At 33.9% G+C, this 10,749-nt stretch overlaps 1 long non-coding RNA gene across 1 annotated transcript; it reads right to left on the bottom strand.

Moving 5' to 3' along the window:
• Nucleotides 1–4,125: 4,125 nt before the first annotated feature.
• Nucleotides 4,126–9,744, bottom strand: LOC123660238. Its single transcript, XR_006744145.1, has 2 exons — nt 9,715–9,744; nt 4,126–4,277 (listed from the first exon to the last, which is right to left on the bottom strand). It is a non-coding gene; the product is annotated as an uncharacterized LOC123660238 (long non-coding RNA).
• Nucleotides 9,745–10,749: the final 1,005 nt, after the last annotated feature.

Genomic DNA, 10,749 nt, shown 5'->3' with positions numbered 1-10,749 from the left:
AACATTAATTAAATGTTAATATTACGGGTGGAACAATGAGCCTATAGACGTCCCACTGTTGACCCAAAGCCGTTTCCCCATAAAGAAGAATTGACGCTTCCACCTACAACCACCACAGCTGATTATTTCCCTACGGTAAGTACGGCATAAAACCATAATACGATTGCCGTATAACAACAACTGTGATTTACGGCAATACAGATATAATATTATGTATTCCGACCGATTTTCGGCTATGGCGACCACTTCAACCCCTTACCGGGCGCTGGTGTGCCCGGAGATGGTTTATATAGCCGATTTTTGCAGCAAACTCCCTTGCACAAAGTGTATAAGTGAGCTTACCGCTGTCATAATTATAGTGAATGGCTTATGGCGGCAAGTGGACTGTCTTTGAGCTCATCGCGCTTGGCGTCGAGGTCAGCTAAACGATGTTCCTCAAATTCGCGAATTCCCTTTTTCAGAATCTCGCGCCATTTCGGTCGCTGTGGTGCCAAACTCTACCAGCGAAAGGGCTCTTATATATAATATTACATCTTTTCATGTGACGCTTCAGAACATCTTTATATCTAGGCACGGGAGGAACCTACAAGGAATTACAGCCAAACTAAAAGCAAATATTGGCTAATGTCGCTGGTATTAAGGCAATTAAACGCACTATCATTCCAAAAGGATTGTTATAATGTTGTGACGATGATAAAAATTTAGGGCAGATAGGCTAATAGATTCGATCTACGTAAGATTGCCGGTGTAGGCTGGATGGGGATTGCAGAAAACGGGGATGTCTGGAGGCCTATGTGCAGCAGTGGACTGCCATAGGCTGAAGTGATGATGATGAGGGTAATAGACTTATATTTGCAACTTATCGTACATATATAAAGCACTAATTTTGCTCATTATTAGTAGAAGACTCAGCCATGGAACATTTGAAGATTGTTACAATATTCGTACTGATTAAAAGTTTATATTATGAAAATTTATCCACCCCAAATTTTTTACAGATACTTTCCGATTTATTACGAGTATCCCGCGTTTAGTTGCGCGAGGGGAGGAGTTATTATCGTAATTTTCGTCACAGATAATACCCACAGTATCAAGTAAAGATGACATCACATGTAACAATACTTCCGGTCCGGCGGGCAGAGTTATTACAATTCCTTCCAAACGGCTGCCCACCCCACAATAACCCATTACATGACACTTAATTGAAACATTCCTAATTAATCCTTCACGATCCATTAGTTTTGGGCAAGGTAAAGAGAAAAATGATTTTGTATACATACTACTAACCTGGCTATGATTTCGTCTAACATTAAAGTTATAACTGGCTCGTATTTTATTGATGGCAATATTTAGTGTAGATAACATTACATAGTATAAAACAAAGTTGTTTCCAGGTTTCTGTATGCTTAGATCTTTAAAACTATGCAACGGATTTTGATGTAGTTTTCTTTAGTAAATAGAGTGATTCCAGAGGAAGATTTATATGTAAAATGTATGCATAATATAGAAGAGGAACACTGATAGTTTTTACAACCGTGCGAAGCCGAGGCAGGCAGCCAGTATTTAATAATTAAATAATTATTTTTAAAGTTGTTATAAGCGTTAGATGAAATCGTTTTTAAACCGAATTGAAAAAAAGAAGGAGATTTTCAATACAAATGTTTTTATTATGTTTGTTATTCCATGGCTTTTAATTTCAATGAGTATTTAATTAGAAAGGAGGTAATAAGGAGGATAGGAAGGTTTATATGTGTAATATATGCATAATATAGTAGAGGAACACTGATAGTTTTAGATGTTTCTAATGTGATGTTGTAAATTAACACATTGTTTTTCGCTTACATTGCAAATATGTATTTTATATTTTATATTTAGTAACAGCATTGCACCCCTACGAAGCCGGGACGGGTCGCTGGTAAGCTATAAGGTTTAAATAAACACTCTTTGATAAAAATGCAACGATTAGCCGTTTCACCTATATTCGAGATTCGCGACCTTTTTTTCCATGAGTTGGGCATAGGCCTCTTTCTCCATGTAGAAGAAGGATCGGAGCTTAATTCGCCACGATGCTCGATTGCGGGTTGGCGGATACCTTCACCTCTACTTCTACCTCTATATGGAGGATCATTACTTCAAACCGATTGACATTCGCAACAATTATGCTTTTATGAGTAAGCCACGATTCCCAATTTTCTTATAAATCCCTACTAATATTATAAATGTGAATGTAAGTTTGTTTGCTACGCTTTCACACGAAAAAACTACTTAACCGATCATCTTGAAACTTTGTACACATTCATGGAGGTATTGGAAGTAACATAAGATACTTTTTATCAAAAAAAAAAATTCAATGCGTGCAAAGCCGCGGGTAAAGGCTATATATGAAAGAAGAATTTTACAAATTGTACTGTTAGATCTAGAATTAAGTACGTACAAAGATTCGATGAAATTTTTAGCTTCTAAGAGCTAGGATAATGTTTCGATTTTAGTGAGACTCAAGCTTAGAGTTGCTGTATAGCAAAGTAAGGAAGTACTATCTAGCCAATTAAAGTCTAAATAATAAGTCTAAATATCTCATAAATATAATGGAACTCGATGGTGCAAAAGAATAATACATCGAAAATCATCATTTAAGTCAAATATACAACCATTATTTCCATCACATTGATTTTGCTACTTGTTCAGTCCAATTTTCAAAGATTGAATTGCGAAATGCTATTCATTTATTAATTTATTATTAATTATTTACACACACACACACACACACACACACACACACACACTTCAGCCTATCGCAGTCCACTGCTGGACATAGGCCTCTCCAAGCTCGCGCCAGACATCCTTACACTACGTATTTACATAATTCATAAATTTCTAGTAGGTTGGTTGGATTTTGTTTTAAATTAACTTAATTATAATTGTATTGTATTTGGTATGATTGATTTTTAATGAACTATAAAACTTAATTTGTTATCTTTTGATTATTTATTATTTAATTGATAATTTTATGAAATGTTCCTATTCGTATTTGTTTACCTAATTATTCAACTTACTACTACTTGAATTATTTATATTTCTGTGTGTAATTTATCGATTACTTCATACTAGCTGTGCCCGCGACTTCGTCCGCGTGAAATGTAACAAAAAGTTATTGTACAGTTTGCAGAGTTATAAAATAAAAATATCTAAAATAAAAGTAGCCTAAGTTACTCCTTACTATACCAGCTATCTGCCAGTGAACGTCCCGACAAAATTGATCCAGCAGTTTCAGAGATTAGCCGGAACAAACAGACAGACAGATAGACAAAAATTATAAAAAATGTTATTTTGGTATATTTACCTTGTATACGTAATGATATATACGTGTATATGTAATTTAGTAAAAAGAGGTTATTTTAATATTACAAACAGACACTCCAATTTTATTTATTTGTATACGTTAATGTGTGCTTTTTAGCTCCTTTGCTTACTATTGGAAACTTTACTTGGCTTATCTATTAGTCGCATTTTTTTTTTAATTTTTGTATTATTGCACTGTTTGTTCCCTAAATAAAATAAAATTTAATAAAATAAAATCAAATAAAATTATATCTCTTGGATATCTTTATCCGTCAAATAGCGTCATAGCAATCCACAACTGGTGGAACAGACCCTAATTGTATAAAATAATTTATTAGTCACCAAAAAAGTTTTAGCCAATGAAAATATATTTTTTTTACGGAAGTAGCAATCAAACGGACAGGTGGCTCATAGGTCACTACCTCTTGTAATATAATATTCGTGGTATATTTAGGAACATATGGTGTGTTCAAGTTTTGTCACATGGCCTAATAAAAGCGATCGATATAGTCTACATGTCTATACAATGTTTAATAACTGTCTATGAAGTGATTTACTAAAATAACGACCACAAGATGACTATGATGATTGATCGCCAGCTTCAGATCAGACCTTGGCTGGTTTTTGATCACTGGGACCTCGCAAATAAATCAAAATTTGAAGAAATGCTGATTTTGAACGAACTTCAACAAAGGAGGAGGTTACTAATTCGATTGTATTTTTTATGTGTGTACTTTGTGGACAGTAAAAAGTTCTGACGTTTCTTTCTTCAATGTTTCTTTTTCGATCGAAAGGTGGTGCTTGTTATGTGGTCTCATGTAAATTTAATCGAGTTCTAACAAGTACCTTTCGAACTATATTTAATAATGCGTATTTACTTGACTATTTTTTCGTCGGTCTACGTTGTATAATACCGTATAGCTTGTTACTGGGTGTAACTTTTTTTTTTAATCGAAAGCTGATGCTTCTCATGTGGTCCCATTTAAATTTCATCGAGATCAGATGAGTACTTTTTAAGCCATTTTTGATAATAAATACAATTAGAATTTAATAGCTTGACTGAAATACGGCACCACTAAGTCTACACAACTTTATCATTTATGTAATCTTGCACCAAATATTAAACTCCTCGTTCCTTCTTGTGTTTGTATTTCGATTGTTACTTTTTTATCTCATAACATACAAACACGGTCTCCTGTTCCTACGGTAAGCAACTTAATGCTAGTGTTATAGGTAACAACCGACTGTTATAGCTAATGTTACTATTTATATCAAACCAATCGAAATTTTGTAATAAACATAAAATCGTTATAAACATATTAATTACCGCTACAGTTATAGTGTAATGGTGCTAAACGGCTATTAATACGTCGCGAATTCAATTCTCACTCTATTTTTCTACTAGAAGGATCAGAGCTCAATCCACCACGATGCTCCAATGCGGAGCGAATATATTCCCTACCATGAGTAACGATAGCTATCAGGTGTACATGATAACAACCGGGACCGACGACTTAACGTGCTCTCCGAGGCACGGTGGGGAGACCCACAAGGACTACCTGTTTGTTTGTTTAAAGGTTCGAATTAAAAAGTTCTTTTTGTGTTTTATAGCCCATTTACCGATGAAGGATATAGGCAATAATATATTTTAGTACCCCAGGTGAAACCGCGAGGCACGGTGGGGGACCTACAAGGACTGCACTAACACCCAGACCAGACCATACTAGACCTGTGTAAAGCTGTTTCATTTGAACTCGGTAGTTATATCACACACATAAAGCGCTTTAAACGCTGCGATTGTCACTATCATTTATCAAACAATATTCCATTCGAAACATAAACAAAACAATTGTAATGATATTTCAGTAGCGTGGAACTGCACAAAGGCTGTGTAATTAGACCCGCATTAATTGTACGGTCTAACGACGCGACAAACCTTACAAAAAAAGATACTTTTAAAAGTACGGTTAACGTTTATCAACGTGTGGACTTTAGGTCGTCTGTTTGTTTGGAGAGGCGTTTCGTTTCTTCTCCTTAATGCGTACTTTTTGTTTTAGGAAATAATTTAAACATTTAAATTTTAGGGTGTTTAATTTTATTTTATTTTTGAGAATATTATTTATTTATTTTATTTATTTATTTAATATTATCTACAATGCTATCATTATTTTTTTGTAAATGAAGTAAATACGAGGACATATATCTCTAGAAGCTTTAATGATTAATGCTATAAATAACCTTATAGGTTAAAAGATTTTTAAAGGACATTTTAATTTAATTTTGTTTGTTAAAACGTTTTTTACTTTTAATTTATTTTATGACATTTAAGAATCTTTAAGGCTATATAAATAATATAGGACAGTCAATATTTGAGCCGTAAACCCGAGAACATCATAATATCCTCAACGCCTGATCCGAACGCCATGACACCAATGTTTTATTATACAATATGAAATTATAACTTTTATTCATATAAACGTAGACATAACTCATAAAAATATGAACTACATATAGGAACGTGGGCCAGTTCTTATCAAATTTAATTTCGCTAATAGTGTTCCGTTGTTTATCATATTTCGATTCTCCTTCATCTATAAAGCTGAAAAGCTAATCTCACGAATCTAATCTCACGAACTGCTGGTTCGAATTGATTTTTTTTTGTGTCGGTTAGCTTAGTTTTAGAGGTGAACTAAATTGAACCAAACGGAGCGTTTTCATATAAAATCGATAATTTATAAAACGAATGCGTGCGGATAATCGATGTTAAGATGCATCGTGCGTGTTGTTTACCACTTACAAGGGAATCAATACCTACGAACACAGGTAAAATTGTACACGGTGTATTTACATGAAATGTAAGTTCGGTTTCTTGTTGTATCAATACTCTAAATCAGAATATTTAAGTCGAGTCTAAAGGGTAAGAGTAACTTTGTCAATCTCTCGCGTAATGGATTTAAGGTAACGATTCAGCTTGTGATATTCCACTTCTCGGCATAGGCCTCTTTCTCCATATTGGGAAAGTCTTTCTAATATGAGTAGCGATCGCTATCAGTTGCCTAGAACAACAACCGTAACCAACGGCTTAACGTGCTCTCCGAGGTACGATGGGGAGACCAACAAGAACAGACAACCAGACATAATATTTAAAAAACCGTGCGGTGTCTTGAAGTTCCTTATTATAAAATATTATTTTCAAGTTCTATTCGAGGTATCAAAAAATTATTCGGGTATACATTTTTATTGTGATTTTTTAATCGATAATAATAATAAAAAAAACTACTATACAAAATTATCTTAACATATTTATTTTATTAAAAGGGATTTATAAAAATACATAATAATTATCGAATGATATTATAATATAGCAAACTGCAATAATAATAACAGTCATCTCGTAGACTATACATTGGACCCTGTATAGCCATCATATATAGACTATACATAAAAATTGGTTGTCTGTAAAGTTGGTTTAGGGACGATAGCTTAACGTGACAACTTCATGACAAAACATCTCCTCGGACGCATAGACCGGAGTGGAAGAGATATAGATGCGGCGCAAGCGTACAATGAGCGTAACGGGACAAGGGGTCATCCTTTTTCGTTCATACAGCCGGCGTTCATCGACTTATTAGACGTTGTAACGTCAAAATCTTACGCTTTTTTTAACGTTATGGACGTTTTTTGTCGGCTAGTTTTCCCCTCCGTAACACCCCATAAGGAATTTCATTCCAAAAAAAACCCTTGTCTTTTGACTATGATGTCGTGAGGGTTTGATATACAACCCTGAAAATAAATATAAATACATAGGTACCTGAAAATACATTGGTACATAACCCAAATCAAAACTGTACATGCGATAAAAGCACATGAAATGATATGTCACATAAAAAACCGCTATAGTAAAAATATATTAGACGCTCTTAACAATCCAGACGTCTAGAAGCTAATTTAGAACGAAAACACTTTCATCCCGTATCCGTCCTTGGTACATAAACTTCAATGAACACAAGACATCATAAACACTTGTCTCTAGCGAACAAATATCACGGATCAAGTAACAGATATCCAGCAAGCTGGACACGATATAACATTGACCCGCAAATACAATGGAAAGATCAACTACATAAAAAGATATATTTTTATAATCAGACAATCAGGGTTATAATACGATTTCTATTTAATATGTATTTTGCAATTTATTGCAGACATTAGTTATAATTATGATTATCAGTATATATAAAATTCTCGTGTCACAGTGTTAGTTACAATACTCCTCCGAAATGGCTGGACCAATTTTTATGAAATTTTGTGTGCATATCGGGTAGGTCTGAGAATCGGCTAACATCTAATTTTCATACCCCTAAGGTATGGGGGGTTAGGGGAGGGTTAGTGGGGGGTTTGTGACATATATAGCAAAACAACGTTAGCGGGGTCAGCTAGTAATATTATATATTTTGCGATTTATTGCAGACATTCGTTATAATTATTATTATCAGTATATATGTGTATGTGTATTTCAAAGCCAGCAGTTGCATGGTTATCCCGCATTAGTCGGCTTTATAAGTTCCAAGGTGGTAGTGGAACTGTGTTATCCGTTAGTCGCCCCTTACAATACCCACAGCTATATTCTTTACTACCATAGCCACACAGGGACGTCTTCTGTATTGTCAGGTAATTCCATAAAAGAAAATTAAACGATATTTTTACGAAAAAATTGTGATAGTAAAAAGGTACTACTATATAAAAGTTACTATTAGGTCTAGAATGGTTCGAGAATGACATGAACGAAAAAAATTTAAGGAAAGTTCTACCGACTTGCAAACAAATCATCAGACAATAATGAAGAATTAAATATTAGACTGAGTTTAAGTTTTTATTTAAATAATATTTTGTCGAATGAGAGATACAAAAAAAAAACTAAAATTGAACTAAAGTAAAAACAATTTACTAACAACTTGAAATATATTGATAACAACTAGGTCCAGGCAAGACTTTATTTGTGTTCCATATTATAGTCAAATTTTTATTTCTTTTATTTTGTTAAAAAAAAGGTATTCGTTTTGACAATTCAATAATTAAAGCTTACACAATTCTTTTAGAATTTAAAAGTATAAAGCGCAGACTTTAGTGTTTCATTCAAGTACAGAAAACAGAGTAAAAAGACCAGATCCTACAAAATGGAAGTGACTTCTGCCCAAATAAAAAAGTATAAACGTACCAAATTGGAAATCTCCCAATCCGAACGGCGACAAGCTCACTTTTTATACGATTTTAGAAGATTAACAAAAATTTAAAATTACATTTTAATGACTTTATATTTTGAAATATTTTGTAAATAAAAGTACACAACCCTTTAAGACTACGCTACGCTACGCTTCAGCCTGTAATATACCACTGCTGAGCAAAGGCCTCTTTCTTCATGTAGGAGAAGGACCCGAGCTTGACCACCACGCTGTTCCAATGTGGGTTGGTGGATATATTCCCTACTATGAGTAATGGTCACTATCAGGTGTACATGATAACAACCGGGACCGACGGCTTAACGTGCTCTCCGAGGCACGATGGAGAGACCACAAGGACAGACATCCAAACAGGACAATATTTATACAAATACATATATCCATCCCGAGCGTGATAATATTTAATCTTAATTGTTATAAAAAATTATATTTAATAAAATTTTCTTATCTTTTTATCTTATACTTTATTGCTTTTTTAATATTTAAGTAAATAATAAATAAATAATCCCTCGCCCGCGGAATAAAAAGCAGGGCCACTACGAACTGCGCCAACGGGCTAGTCAATAAATATAACTTACATATAATTATTTATATTACCTATATTTATTTTTTCTGAAAGATTCTTTGTAACTATAATCATTCAAATCTTATGTCATAACTGCTTTTATACAATACATGACTAAAAATCGTATTCAAAAACATTTATAAAAATATTAACAGAGCGAAAAAAATAATTAAAAATACAGTTTTCGTTACGTATTTTTAATTTATCAAACAAAAGTCTGACACTTATCATTTCGCGTTTCCTCTGAATAAGCAATGATGAAACAATACTAAATATAACTTTTTGAGAGAAGTAATAAACGAAAGCTCTTAAAACTGGGGTGTTCAAGACAACGATTGTATGGTTATGAAGCACAGTGTAGTGTGGTATTTCTATAGTTCTCAGAGCTACAGAGCAAATCAATATTTGTCAATCATGTACTAATTTACGTAAGCGTCAAATTCCTGAAAGATTCCTAAAATACTTCTAAAGGAGGAGGTTACTCAATTCGACCGTATATATATATATATATATATATATATATATATGTGTGTGTGTGTGTGTTCGGGGATAACTTCGTCGTTTATGAACCGATTTTGATAATTCTTTTTTTGTTGGAAAGGAAATATCCCAAGCGTGGTACCATGATAAGGAAACCAGGATCTAGTGATGGGATCCTAGAGAAATCCAGGGAAATCCTCGAAAAGCGTAGCGACGACTAGTGCGTTTGTTAATTTTTTTCGTCTACTCACGTTGTATTACTTGTCGATGTAATTGAAGTCGGTTTTTTTGTGATTACGAATAAACACAATTATATATATGTCTATACAACATTTTATATTCATACTATTTTTAGTGTAGAAATTAATTGGATTTTTTTAATTATTAACAAGAATTAACACAACTTTTCAGGCCATGCCCATGTGCTGGAAAGCCTTAAAGCTTGAACAACCATGTATTTCCTATATCATGATAACCATAACGAGCATATACCATAGACAGTGTCAGTTACTCAACCAACTTTAATAAATAGTAAATATCTCACGCTCAACTACGTCTATGGTGTATCGGTAAGTGAGCCATGTGTGCGCCTAAAACGGTGGTTTACGGGTTTACGGGTATTTTTACAAGTATTTTTTCTGGTTTCGATGTCACTCCTTGTGGATCTCCCCTCCATAACTCGGAGAGCACGTTATAATATGTCATTCCCGGTTGTTGTCATATACACCTGATAGCGATATAGTAGGGAAGGAATAGGGCGTATAGTAGGGAATATATTCGCCAATCCGCATGGAGCATAGTTGTTGATTTAGCTCCGATTTTTTTCCCACATGGAGAAAGATGCCTATACCCAGTAGTCGGATGATACAGGTTGAATCGAAACGCCTCCCTCAATAGCCTCCACTAGGATTTAATGCTGTATCCGAAATTCAAAAACACACACGATACACAAGCACAAACACCAAGACCATGGAAAACATTTTAGGGGCTATAGAAATTTTTACCGTATGAAATGATTAAACCTACGAGAATTAGTGAAACAGCTTTTCATTCACGTTAAACAGAATAGTAATAGCCATGTTTAACTTAAAAAAAAAACTCCAGATGACTTGAAATATTATATGT

Source organism: Melitaea cinxia, chromosome 15, assembly GCF_905220565.1.
Source record: "Melitaea cinxia chromosome 15, ilMelCinx1.1, whole genome shotgun sequence".
Taxonomy (NCBI): domain Eukaryota; kingdom Metazoa; phylum Arthropoda; class Insecta; order Lepidoptera; family Nymphalidae; genus Melitaea; species Melitaea cinxia.
This window is presented reverse-complemented; position numbering and strand designations above follow the sequence as displayed.